This window comes from Nelusetta ayraudi, unplaced genomic scaffold (genome assembly GCF_046127955.1).
Source record: "Nelusetta ayraudi isolate G7.1 ecotype Tasmania unplaced genomic scaffold, CSIRO-AGI_Nayr_v1 ptg000135l, whole genome shotgun sequence".
In the NCBI taxonomy this organism is placed as follows: domain Eukaryota; kingdom Metazoa; phylum Chordata; class Actinopteri; order Tetraodontiformes; family Monacanthidae; genus Nelusetta; species Nelusetta ayraudi.
The window spans coordinates 7,818,830-7,832,596 of record NW_027466185.1 but is presented as its reverse complement, the minus strand read 5'-3'; positions in this window follow the sequence as shown (position 1 = coordinate 7,832,596).

The following is a 13,767-nucleotide window of genomic DNA, read 5'->3' as shown; positions in this document are numbered from 1 at the left end:
TTTTGCGTTTACGCCGGGTGCAATCTGTCGAGGGCAACATGCCAAACGTTACATTATGTTGCCTGTTAGCTATCGGCTGGCTTCGCGCGCGTGAGCCCCATATCTAGAGAGGGAATAGTTAAGGAAAAAGAAATCCTGGTTGGTGCCGTTTTTTATTGCGTGTGGGTGCGTGTGTTAAAAAGGCGTTTGCTAAGGAGCGATTAGGTTTCCCCGCTAACTCTCGGACAAAGCTAATCCACCCGGTTTCCTCCTCCCCAGCGCTCCGGTCTGTGCAGCACATCCACTTCCTCTCTCTGTTCTCCCTCCTCCCATTTATTTTTGGAAACATCTCATTCTCGTGAGTCAGGCCCGTCATGCTCACAAAGGCTCGGTCTAGCGAGCTCTTGCCTCCTCTTCCTCCCCCTCCTTCGCCTTCCCCCTCGTCCTCCCTCGCTCTGCCTCTGTCTCCGTGGCTGTTTATGGTATTAATGAAGAGAGACGAGCGAGGGACGAAACCAAGCTCTCTTTTCTTTTCGACGGGTTAACGTGCAGGTTTTCTAGCTCGGGTGTTGTTTTTTTGTTTTCCTCAAACCATGCTAGCGTCAGGCGAAGTGGAAACTGGGTTAGCGAGTGCGCTCGCCCATTCCCGCTCTGTCTGCTGGGGACAAAAATCAAGCCGATGATGCGACCGCACGCGAAGGATCCGTCTTAATTTGCAGGGCGGCAGTGACGGCGCGCCGTGATTGATGGTGCCCGACTTGACGGATAGCCGCGTCACCTGCACTTCTGTCGCCCATTTGTTGTCCAATGCGGAGACGCGCTGGTGTATGAGTCCGTACAAAAAAAAAAGTCCCAGAAGGCGCAAGCTAATTGCCGCGTTAGCATGGCGGTGGCGGCACTTTCCCCCTATTTTGAGCAGCGGCGTGAATTATTTAGCGGCACAACACGGCGTCGGTCTCTGCCCAAGTTTGGCCTCAAAAGTCTTGTCGCTTTTGCTTTTTGCTTGATCCTCGTGTTTGTTAGCGCTCTATTCGACATTATTTGAGGAGGCTGTGCAACATTTTCATCAGTAGGAGTGAGATCTCTCTGCCCGGAGACTCTGTAGACACTGGAGAGGCGCATCTCATTTTTTTCCCTCATCTTTGAGGATGCACAGATGCGTCCTCGTACGCGTGCCGTGATGCATCCCAAGTGGCTAAATCATCGGCAGTTGCTTTTTTTTCTTCTCAACTACTAAAAAAAATAGAAGAAAAATCCACTCTCTTTCTCCCTCTCTCTCCTTGCAGGGAAGAGCTCAGGAAGCGTGTTTTCTCGTCTTGAGCTGGAGACGGAGAGATGGAAAAAAAAAAATGAAAAGAAAAAGAGCCCTGAGCGAGAGCAGTGCATGCCGAGCCTTCACCATTAGTCATCAACAACATCCGTGCCCCCCACCCACCCTCCTTCCACCACCACCCAACCCCCACCGCATCCTCCGAGTGCGACGCTTGGAAGGTTTCTTTGTGCGACCGCTCAGCTCTCTGTCCCTGTTCCTCGACGTTGTCACGACATTCGGCCTGCGTCAATCGGTGCTAACCAAGGTATCACTAGCTAGCGCGCAGTCCCACAGTAAACCCACGCGCAGCCACTGGATTGTTTTGCAGACTGTTTTTTTTAAGGGACTCGTGACTCAAGATGATACGTTTCACTCAGAAGGATTTCTGTATTGGTTGGTCGGTCTAAGATTAAGTCCTTTGAAGACTAGCTTTTCTAGAACCCCCCCACCTACACCCACCCCGAAGCTCTGAAGACAAGCAGCTAAAAAAAACGAGGAAAAAAAGAGAAGGAGAACGTTCAAACCCTGCTAAGCCTCTCTCTCGCGGCAGCCTCGTGTGTCTGTGTGACATTTATGACCCTCGTGCAATGTTTTTGAAATAACTCCTGAAAGGCTTTTCTTGCCAGGATTTTTTTTTCCTTTCCACGCTCACGGTTGCCACATTAGTAAGCACAGTAACCACTTAGCGCAAGGAGGCAGAGAGGGAGGGAGGGATAGGAGGTAGACGCATCTTTTAACGATCACATTTCTCTAATTATACCTTATATAACTTCAGCCGTGCATGTGCGGCCCGGGCCCTGGCGTAAACAAAGGCACATTAGCGCGGCGGGTATACAGCGGAGCATGCTGGGACGGCGACACATCCTGCTGGCTTCAAGTAATAACTTCAAAAGTGGAAGAAATGAATGCACTCTCGCACTAAAAAGGCCTTTTGTCGGAGTCTGTTAGCGGGAAAGCAATTTGGTTCTCCTCAGATTGGGTCAGGACGATCTCTTGCGTTGCTATCTTCTAAGTAGTAACAACCGCTTGTTGTCGTTGGTTGTTGTTGGTGTTGAACCATTAGTGCCATTAAATGGACAGCAAAAAAACAAACAAAAAAAAACACATTACTCGGTTTGAATCATCAGAACCGAGCCATCTCAGGGATGTAATGGATAGTAATTCATTCACACAACTAATCTGGATTCTTTTCGCATGTGTATTCAGTGAGGCAGACATTTGTCCAGCCCGACATGAAAGCGATTCTTTCTTTTCGTAAAAATATTGATGTTGTTGACGCCAATGTTGATATGCCATTGCTAATTGGTATGTGGTCAATAAAATCTTAGGCCCTGTCCACACAGAAACGTTACCGTTTTTTTTCTTTCCCGGGGTCGAACAAAGTCGCGTCCACACACTGACAGATGGAAACGGAACGGTGGGTGAAAACGATGTAATGCGTATGCCACACCGAAAGGTGGCGCTGTTAACAGACGCTGACACAGCCACCGGACCAAAGATTTAGAAAGAGGGCGTTTCCGCTACACACGAAACACACAGAAAACAAAAATGGCGAGTAGCAGCAAAACAGTGAGTCTGAGGTATTGTGAGGTTGTGTAGTAATATTGCCAACAAACCTTGAAGCGCCTACGATACAAAGACAACTCCGCTGGCCGCTATCGTTGTTGTTTGTGCCTCTGCATGCCGTGTTTTTTCCGGTCACGTGACAGCGACGGTACGATGACGTCATCGTTTTACAAGGAAAAGCCGTTTTCACCGTCCACATGGCAACGATGTGACAACGGCGAAACGGCGTTGTCGGATTTTCCCACTCTGGGACCCGTTTTCAAAAAATAGCGTTTCGGGGACCCAAAACGCCGTTGCCGTGTGGACGAAACGCCGTAACGGTTAAATACTTTACCCTTTCCACCAAAAAACTTTCCCGTGTGGACAGAACCTTGCTCAGCAGCGCGCAACCCTCCTCTATGAGAGGATCTGTACCATCAGGGAGGTGTGGTCGAGGCGTTGACAGCCAATGAGTCGTCAACTTCAGTTAGCTTAAAATGGCAGCTCGCGTGATCACAGGGAGTAGCAGAGGCTCCTGATGAGGATCAAAGGGAGAAGCGTGAGATGCTGAATGTCTGTGTGTGTGTGTGTGGGGGGGGGGGGAGGGGGGCGGGGGGGGGAAACACCTTTCCAATTCCTGCCGTTCTCAGCCTGTTTTTCACCACAACCCATAAAATTGCTCCTCGCACCAATCTTGGGTGCACTTTGAATGGTTTTGCAAGCACAATCAAACTCCTTCCCCCCTGCGAAGCCACGGTTGGGTGTGAAATACGGCGACAACGCAGTTTTCTATTCACTATTTTGAACCGAGCGCGGTTGTATTTCCTCTGAGAGGCTCATTCATTTACTTTTTCTAAAGCCCTTAACTGGGCCACATCGCCGGGTAAAGAAAAAAAAAAAACATGTATGAAAAGGAAAAACTAGATCCTGATCACTCGGCCTGTCACTTCTTCTGCCAGCCCAGCTTTCCAGAAAATCAAGCTTCAAAAAAACAAAAAAACAAAACAAAAAAAAACAATAACAAAAAAACCACACAGTTCTGGAAATGAGTCACCTTGTATACATGGTCTAATCCACCAAGCCACAAATGGCTGATAAGCTATTTGTGTTTACAAGTTGACAAAAAAAAGTGCCTAATAGTCATTGAATATTCCTATCTAAATGTTTTAGTCAACCATCGATTGGAAATTTGTGAAATTCAACTGATATTCAATTGAAAACCAGCAACAACAAGATGTAATTCAAGTCAAGAGTTGGCCACTGTTGTGTATTAAATTAATTGAGACGCCATTGAGATTGATCAGAGAAGCGTCATGTAAATCCTGCAACAACAACAAAACAACAAACTTTCCAAGTCCTCATTGCCAGGGGCGGATTTAGGAAATTTGAGGCCCCAGGCAAAAGGCAGACATGGGGCCCTCTGAAATGAGAAGACAACACACAAAACAACAGGTCAATGATACAGACATTTTAATGGAATACGTGCACTATTTTTTTTTTTTTTTTTTTAACCGGGAGGTCCTTTGAAAGAATACCTATGATGGATCACATACATTGATTGCGCTCTGCCAGATGGTTAACAATCACAATTAATCTTGTCAGAACCTCCTTCCAGCGATTTACTTCAAGAGAAAGAAGATTTTGGTTCACCTGATCTATACCTGTGTGTGTCTGGGGTTTCTGTGATAGGTTGCGCCAAGCATCCATATTTGCAATGTGCTCAGATGACTTTTCACGTGTTCTCAGGTGGGCTGAAAGATTTTTCCAATCATTAAACCCATCCTCAGTCAGCTGAATGCTCCCTACTCTTTTTGCAAAAAGGCGGCAGCAAGAACAAATAACACAGTCAGTCTTTTCACTGTAGACAAGCCATGATCGGCTTATCTGTTCTCCATCTTTCCTTTGTATGTAATAATTGCTGCTAGTAAATCTACGCCCGTCTTCATTTCTTGGGAAGATCCTGTCCTTTAGCTGAAGTGGTCCTCTCTGCACTATTGAGCAGCGAACACCATCAGAAAGCTGTTTTGGCCAGAGTGTTGGGTCGTCCTCAAGAAGCCCACTGTGCTGACCGCTTACTTGCACAGTGGATGATGTTGGACTTTCGCAATCTGATGGAACAACATCATCCTCAAAGCCTGGCTGCATAATTTCAGAACTCTCACTGTCACACCCCATCTCTGTCTCATTCTGAACACAAACACACACAAAACATAGTATAAGGTTCATAGCCAGTGGTGAAATTCAAGTCTATTTGCTCAATTGCTAATGTGGAAGTTTGAAGATTCCATGCAACTTCAATTTTGTCTGCTCTACTGAGTCTAAGAGGCTAATACTGCATTTTCTACTCCACTACTGTACATTATTTATGTTGCTGTTACATATTTCAAACCCTTACTGCTCTGTGGAAACCATGTACCCCCAAAATGATGATTTAATGCTAATCTTTGCTATAAACTGAAAGTGTTCACCTTTGAGGGGTGACTTCTTAAGCCAAAACTCTTTTTTGAAAAAAAAAATTGTTTTGGGCGAGATGGACGATCATGACAATGTTGAAAACAGGCTGCACAAAAAGACTAGTGATGCTAAAAATACGTGGCAATTGCTTTAACTGCCCAACAGTAAATGAATTCATTTAAAATTAGCTCAACCTTAAACATCTATGGCAGTGAATTATAACACACATTAACCCACCCCTTCGACAGTTTTGATACTCATGAGCTGTTCATTTACTTTCGATGGATCCTCTCCAACAGGTGTCAACGTTGCCAGTTGTGGTTTGCTGCTGCTGATAGCCGCTCCCGCAGTGAAGAAGGCAGTCACTTTCAGCAACTTTGAGAGCTGCTTTCTGCTTTCCTCCCTCTTTTTTCTCTTTTCAGCACCGCTGGGGTGGCTTCTCTTCATCATTATCTTTTCTTTTTCTCTTCTCAACTCTTTTGTGGCGTTTGTTTTCATGTGTTTTGCTGTCTTCCTGGATCCTTTCTGCACACACACAGACACACTTATACAATAAGCATTCTGCTGGCATTTTAGCGAAAATGTCTTAATCAAAAGCATAATTAGTATTCGTAAAAAACTGGTAACTGTATTAACCATAAATGTATGATGAGTTTTATGGGGCCCCCAAGAACTTGAGGCCCCAAGCAACCGCCTAGTTTTGCCTAATGGTAAGTCCACCCCTGCTCATCCCCTCATTACAAAACTATTGTCTTTTATCTGTTCCTCTGCAAAGCAGCAGGAACACCTGCTGATTAAAGCAACATTTTTGCTGAAGAATGAACCTGGCTCCGAGTGAAATACTGGTCGGGGGTGGGGGGTGGGGGGGTCGAGGTTAGTGGTGCTAATGTAATCACTTCAATCAGCCGCTTTTTCTCATTTTTTTCCCCCTCTTTTCCCCCCCCGTTCCACTCAGCAGCCTTGGCTGCGGCGTGTCACTTGATATGATTACCCACTCATCTGCCCTGCTCTGATCTCATTGTTTCCTGACACGGGAGGTGACCGGATAACGTGCCGCCGATCACTGCAGACAAAGGCCACCACCTCCACCCCGACTCCATACATGGCCAACGCCCGGAGCATCCAAGACGGGTTCAAAGCGGATCAAACGAAGCGGGCCCGCGTTTGTTCAATTTCATCCGGCATCGCACAAAGACAGAGTTTAATAACCTGCTTATAACACATGAGAGTCCTGACTGTTTGTCTGATCAAAGTGAACGAGCGCACGAGTTATCCCGCAACCGCTAATATTCGCTCGAGCGGCACGTTTTGCTCCACTGGGGGAGCTCTTTTTAAGCTTTAAAAACCCTCTCCCCTGAACGGGTGTTGGGGGCCCTGCTTGTCTTTCGCTCCCGCTGTTGCCAGGCAACAATTGAGAAACCGGTTTTGAAGCATGCCATCTTTCTTTTTTTTTTTTTTTACTGAAAATTGAAATATTTTTATCTTCAAAGCACCACGCTGCCGTCGGAAAATGCATAACAGGCGGCGCGCCCTCCCTGCGCGGTTGCAAATGTGCGATAAAGAGGTCAGTGGGGGTAGAGACTGATACCTCATTGATGTGTAACCTCGCCGTCCCAGCAGTGTTGCCGTGGTTAATAAGAAAGGCAAGTGCGGCTTAATTGGGAGACTCGCAATGAACGGTCCAGGACTCTGTCGAGGAAAACGTGAAAAACGTACTGCCTAGATTGCAGATGCTGTGCATCGTCCTTACGCTACGTCTACTTTTTGCTTCAACGTGTTGTCTGGCTTGTTTGGCTTTGCTTGTGGAAAGAAAAGAATGGTACCTTGAACCTTGAACCTACTGGTCTAATAAATCGGCCAGCGAGGCACCAAATAAAAGGGAACTGCGGAGTTTTCCAATTTGGGATCAATAAAGTACATCTATCTATCTATTTATCCATCTATGTACAGTGTAGGCTGAGGACAAACTCCCAAGCTATGCGGGGGGATTTACACCTGTCTGCTTCTGTCTTGTACTCTGAACCAGTGAAATGGTTCAGCGAGGCCACCCTTGGAGCCCGCTGTGTTTGGGAGGCGTCTCACATCTTCAACTAGACCAGATCTTGTTTGAGCTCCAGCGATTCTGAGCTTCTTGGAGAGCGTATGCAGGACCTTTTTAATTATAAGTCAACGGTCACTTGTAAGGGAGTGGGTGCTGGTGGATATTCCGACAGTCCTGGTTTAAAGGCAAATGGTTATACCTTCAGTGCAGGGCCAACACAGAGACAAACAAACTCACCTACAGTCAATTTGAAGAGGCCAATTAGCAGTTTGCATGTCTTTGGCCCGTGGGAGGAAGCCAGAGTGGTTGGAGTGAACTCTTGTAGACACGGGGGCGGGGAACGCGCAACCTCGGATCTCCTGGTAATAGAATCCCCGATCTTCCTGTTTTGAACCCTCGACCTTCATGGTTTGTACAGGATAAAACCCTAGAATTCCACCATCATTGGTTCTTCGGTGGTTCACTAGGTTATGTGTGGTGCCCTCGGTGGTGCTACATAGCACCAAAAAACGATTCCTCAATTAAAACTGCTTGTCGGTTGTACGTAGCACCTTTTGCTTTTTGTATGCACAGCCAGAGATTTCAACTCCCCTCCCCTCCCTGCCAGAAAACAAATGTTGCCTTTTTTCTTTTTGTTCAAACGGCAGGCGGAGTGTCTGCTGACCCCTCCTCCCTACCCCCCTTCTCCCTACCCTTGCAGCTGTGTGATCTCGATCCGATCCATCGAGCGCGGAGAGGAAGCCGTTTGATTGTCGAGCGGGGCCCCTCATCCATTTCCAACCTGACCGCCAACACGCAGGTTACGCTGTCCCTGTCTGCCTTATCGGCCCCGGCGCTCCTACCTCGGCTTCAGAGCCGCAGCGCGGGCCTCGGCCCCGCCCGCCACTTGGCTGGAGATAACGCCACCTTTCCTCCGACCCCCTTCCCCGCAACCCACCCCAAAAATAGACCACTCTCGCTGACGGCTCAGCAGCGGTAGATAAGCCCGTCGTGGCGACAATCGGTAAGCGGTAGGAAGTGACGGTGCTGGACAGGAGGGCTTGTCAAATTGCTTCTAAGGTCTCTTTGTCTTTTCATTGTCCATAAGCAAGGAGGTAGCACGCACACAAATTTTGAGGACAGGTCTGTTATTGTTTTGTTTTTTTTTATGTCAAACCACATGCTAACGTTTCAACCTGATGGCTGTCATCAGAGCGTGAACGGAAAGAAAACGGCAGTCATGTCATTTATATGCAGGAACTTACGTGTGATTGGCCGAGAGAGTCATACGATTAATGTGTCATTGACAAAATTAAAGGTGAACGTCTTTTTCAAAAAGAAAAATCAATGTGAGGTTGAATTCCTTTTTTGAAAGTATATGTCAAAAATCAACTCAAAATCAACCAACCACATGTAAGCTCCTGTATATGAATGACATGAAAGCCATTTCCTTTCCATTTGTGCCATTTAGTAAAAACATTAGCATGTGGTCTGACATGGCCATATAAATTGGGCAATAAGAGACCTGGCCTCAAGATTTGTGTGTGCTACCTCCTTGCTTATGGACATTGAAGTGGCGCAGACAAAGTAGAGAGAAAGTGCATCCTTTCTGGGAACAAGTGTCTTTGTCTTTTGTTTATTTGATTGTTTGCTAGCGCTCAGCCTTTGACCCCCTCCTCGCATTCAAACTGCGAACGAAATGCACAAATCTGCTTCCCCGCCTCCCCACCCACAACCCGCCTCTCTCTCTCTCTCCTCACAGCCGAGGCCATCGATTGCGCTTATTGACGCACGCGGCTCGAACTGCAGCCAATCGGCTCATCGTGGTGTTCAGCGATAAGAAAATCATCCAACGAGGCACGCGCGCCTCACTCGTCTGCACAGGCACGTTTACGGCAGCCCACCAGCAACCTCTTTTTTTTCTTTCTGCCCCTTCCCCCACACTCTTTTTCTTGCTCGTCCTCCGCCTGACTGCGGACGCGCATCTAGAAAGGTTTTATTTCCCTCCGCTGGCATGCCGAGGCCAATCAATAGCAGTGTGTCTTAGTAAATTAGATCATGTAGACAAGACGCAGCAGTCAGCAGAGCCATCCCAACGTAACCCCTTCGACTGGTTAGTTCATTCTTTATTAGACGATGGCTTGGGGTAATTGAATTGGCTTGTACAATGCAGGTGGGGGCTCAGCCTTTGAGTGTTTTAATTTTTTTCATTTATTTATTGGATTTGAAGGCATATCTTCCAGCCGGATAACATCACAAGTCAATGCAGGGGAGGTATTTTGGAAGTGTGGGTTCACCCTAACATGTGTTCAGCTAGCCTGCCAGCTAGCTGGCTAGCTAGCTTCTTGTGAGTGGTCAACATAGCAAAAAAATAAAAAGTTTAGACTGACCTCAACCGAGACCCCTCCAAAGATCTTGACAGATGAATTGAGATTTCGAGCTCCTCTGGCTGACTCATAAGACATTGCAATACGTCCTAGAAAGCCGATGAAATGCTTCCTAATGATTCCCTCCGAGCCAATGGCCGAGCCCTGGCTTCAAAATAAGACAGATCATTGAACAGAAAAGGAAAGAGCCATCTTCCCTCATCTATTCAATTTGCACTTGGATCACTGTTTGTGTGGCTTCTCAGTTCACACAGTTACACACTGATGCTAGAAATGTAAAGCAATCAGGCCTGCCAGGGTGGCGTAACGATACCGTCGTCTGATGCATCTCCTCCTGTCTGATCATTCTAGAGTTACGTTCCTTTGAAGGCTTTTAATGACATTTATTGATTGTTGTTTTTTACTTTTTATTATTTCTGTGGTTGGGCCACCTTACATCATAAGAGAGACAAACAAAGTACAGGAGTGAATGACTAATGCCTTTTCCAAAGGTATTGCTTGCAGTTTGGCGTGCAACCGGAGAATAAAACCTTATAAAGTGCCGCATATGACACAATTCCCTACTTGAAAACCCCAGATTCTCGAAACTGTCTCCTAATCAGTGGGCACATTTCTACATTTCAGGTCCAGTGGTAGCAAAATCTTCCATGGGGGGTTTGTGTGCTTGCAAATGCCATTGGTGCTGCTCTCCAAAGGGAACAAGGTCTTTTTTTCTGTGGATCAAAGGACAGCGACACACAAGCTACGACGTGACTTTCCAACCAGTTTTCTGACTCCTTGCGAAGCAAAACCCTATCATTGCTTCCCAAGTGGCAAATCATTTAAGAAAAAAAAATGGGTATCCGCTTTGTACCATCTCTCAAAAAAAAAAAAAAAAAATTGCTGCCTCAAAACACACAAACTATGTCATGAGTGGGTTGTTTTTCTTTCCTTCCTGCTCTATCTCTCCAGCAACTACGAGTGTCTCTCTCTCTGCGACAAAAACATCCAGCGGTGTGTGTAGCCATAATCCCATGTGACATGGGCAGTCGAGGGGAAGGAATTGGAGGGCTCAGAGAAAAAAACAGAGGATAGCGACTAGGCAAGGGGAGGAGGGAGGCACAAAAGCCGGAAAGCGATAGAAAGACTTTTGAGAACCCCTGGTGCCAAACCTCCTGCTTGTATTTCCTCAAAAATAAGTGATGATAAACCAAGTTGAAAAGGAGAGTGTGCCGTACCGAATGGAGCTACTTGGTCTGGGACCGAGCCACCACCTGAACCTTCTTCTGGACAGGAAGTACTTTGAGGACAAGCAGTCCTTCCAAGATAGGCAGTACCTTCAGGACAGGCAGACAGGAAGTAGCTTCAGAAAGAGTTTGAGTAGGTTCTGGGAAGTAAGCCTGAGCACAGTGGCCCATTCCGTAGTGTCATTACAATTTGTGAGAATTCTTGACGTAAAAAGAGTTCAATGGCAAACGCTGACAGTTTGGAAAAGTCTTGAAATGCGGCCAGATGTTTTACCGCCGGAACGTACGACAGTCAAGTTGAGTGACCGTGCAGTTTGTTTCCGTATCTCATGCCCTCTGCTCAGCTCAGGATTGCCATGGTGGCAGCTGTGCCTGACAAGGCAATGGCAGTGTTCCAAAAAAAATAGCACTTGTGGCAATCCTCAATTACAAAAGGGGGGAAAAGAAGGAGCAAAAGACGTATCTCATATCCCATCGCTAACTTCCTCCTAAACAGTATGATGGCACCTGACTTATTTCCAATGTCGATTTTCAGAAAATGTGGTGAGTTTAACTTGCCGTGTATGTTTCTGTTAATCTACAACTTTTTGGACAAGATTCAAAATTGATTTTAAGACAGCACTTTATCACACACTAGTCAAACTGACACCCACGATACTTGTAGTGGGCGTAGGTGTGTGCTAGCTAACCAGAAGATACTAACATTTGCTCGCGACATGTTACGCTGCTACTTCTGAAACATCATCAACAGTAAATGGCATTTCTTTCAGATAAACAGAATCCGTCTACGCAGAGTTCTCACGCACTTGAAATTTTTAAGGATTAAGTAGAGAAGGATTAAGTTCCGGTTCCATCAATCCATCTTTCTCAGTTCCTCTTCCATTGACTCACACGGCTCCTTTCTCAAATCAGTGCAGCGCAAATACTCACTGTGAGGCCCCCAAAAAACAAAAAAAAAAAAGGGAAACAGCACCAGGTAAACCCATAAAGAGGAGAGACTCTGTCAGCGGCGATCCAAGCTGCTAACTTGGGTTAGCACTGCGAGTGGGTTGCACATTGCCACGGAGAAGCAGTGCAAAAAAGATAAATAACATAAATAAATAAATAAATAATGGGGGGTAAAAACAACTCCAGAGGGATGTTGCAATCTCGGCTGACTCCTTGCAGATACCTGGAAACCGATATAAGCCAACATCTGCTAATGAATTATGGATGGAAATGAAATGCACATGGCGGGGGCCAGGCTCTCAGCGGGAGACATTATTTACAGTCGCGCAGACGTCCGCTTTTTTGCGATGTGCGTGACACGTGGCAGGCATTGTGAGCTGAGATATACAGCCGTGGATCATTCCGCCGCCGTAAAACACAATAAACCGAGATGATATGTGCCACTGGAATAGGTCTCCCAATCTGTTTTTTCTCTCTCTCTCTGCCCCCTCAATGCTTATTAAACCAGACGATTGTGTTTCCATGAATATTGCATGTGTTTATTTCCTGTGAAACGGCAGCCGTGGCAATTAGGAACGCGATAAGGTCTCGGATGAGCCTCCACGACGTGGAAAATAACAGAGACACGCATTCGCCGGACGGATATCTGTGCGTGCAAGTACGCAAACAATGCACGTCATGTTTTGCGGGTGTGTTTGCAGAGGCGCGCGATGTTCCTCACGGGAGGACACAGGGCCGCAGCGTCGCAGCGGAAGCTGAACAAAACGTCTGAAGAAAGAAAAGCTGCGAAGGTTACGAGCGCTTGTTCACTTTTAAAAGACTCCAACTCCAAAAACGCCAACACGGTCTTCGTGCATAGCGAGCCGCTTGCTCCTGTCCTATCTGGCTGATGCAACTCAATTTAAAAAGAACAAAAAAAAAACAAGTCTGGAGAGAGCCATTTAAGCCTGATGAAATATTCATGTGTAGACGCCTCGTGAGGCGAAAGATGGGGTGCGTGAGTCCACCAGGAGCCGTTTGTCCTCATCCCTGCTGCCTGCCGCAGTAAACAGCTGGGTTTGAAATATAGCTCATCCAACTTGCCAAACTCCAGTCGAGAGTTTTTTTTTCCTTTTAAAAATTGCTTTAATCGCTCTCGATTCCAGAATGGATCCTTTCCGTTCTCATTCGGATAAAAAAAAAAAAAGCATCAGATTTAGTGGGAAGCTAACCAGAGCGTTTTCGCTGGAGTTTTTTTTTTTTTTTTTTGAAGGGGCAGAAGAAGGGGGAGTTAAAGCATTCTGCTTCCTGCGCAAAGGAGGAAGTGAAACCTTCACTAAGCACCGCCCCTTTCAGGAACTGTTGCCACGCACCTACTGCACTTGCCGCGCCTGAGAAAAGCAGCAGTTTTAACACTAAAATTTCATTTTTTTTTATTTTTTTATTTTAACACAAAGGGCAATCAGCAGAAGGGAGCCAGGCTTGTTATTCATCATGATCAAATCTAGAGAAAGAAAAAACCATTTGAAAATTGATGTGTTTGTTGTTAGCTGACTCATTTCGGATCAGTCTGTTTGTGTTTTCTCCTCATTTTCATATTTTTCAGCAACAGAATGACTTTTTAATTTCAGCAAACAAGTTTTTTGTTTGTTTGTTTGTTTGTTTGTTTTTTTTAATAAGCATAGCTGCGTTTTCAAAATGCAGTAGACAGACAAAAGCAACAGTGAGGTTCACTAAACTGCCGGCAGAAGCAATCAATATATATTTTTCCATTTCTTTTAAACTTGGCATTGCCGTCAACGTTTTTTAGTGATGATTTTTGTGTTCACATTACTGTTGTGTATTGTTTTTGTTCAACCTCAGCTCCCTGAAAGTAACTGCCTCATTGGATTTTGTTTTTTTCCCTGCCGTTTCTGG